Source organism: Hoplias malabaricus, unplaced genomic scaffold (assembly GCF_029633855.1).
Source record: "Hoplias malabaricus isolate fHopMal1 unplaced genomic scaffold, fHopMal1.hap1 scaffold_46, whole genome shotgun sequence".
NCBI classification, from domain to species: domain Eukaryota; kingdom Metazoa; phylum Chordata; class Actinopteri; order Characiformes; family Erythrinidae; genus Hoplias; species Hoplias malabaricus.
In genome coordinates, this window is record NW_027101303.1 from 390,062 (window position 1) to 390,416 (window position 355).

The window sequence follows — 355 nt, forward strand, 5'->3', positions numbered from 1 at the left end:
CACCGAGGACGCTATCTCAACAGCACTACACACTGCACTAACCCACCTCGCTTGGAAGCATAAGGAAGCATAAAGTAATCTAAATCTCCCTGGTAGGCGGCTGCGTTGACCTTGGACCTCAGAAAATAAAGTGGACCCACACCAGCAGATGACATGGGACACCAAACCGCCACTGACTGTGGAAACTTTACAGGGTAGCTCGAACAATGTGGATTCCGTGCCTCTCCTCTCTTCCTCCAGATTCTGGGACCTTGATTTCTATAGGAAATGGTCCTTGGTCTTCCAGGACCAAGATGGCATCGCGATCACACTGCGAGGCTCAGCGTCTTACCGGTTTTAGTGATGTTATACTTCT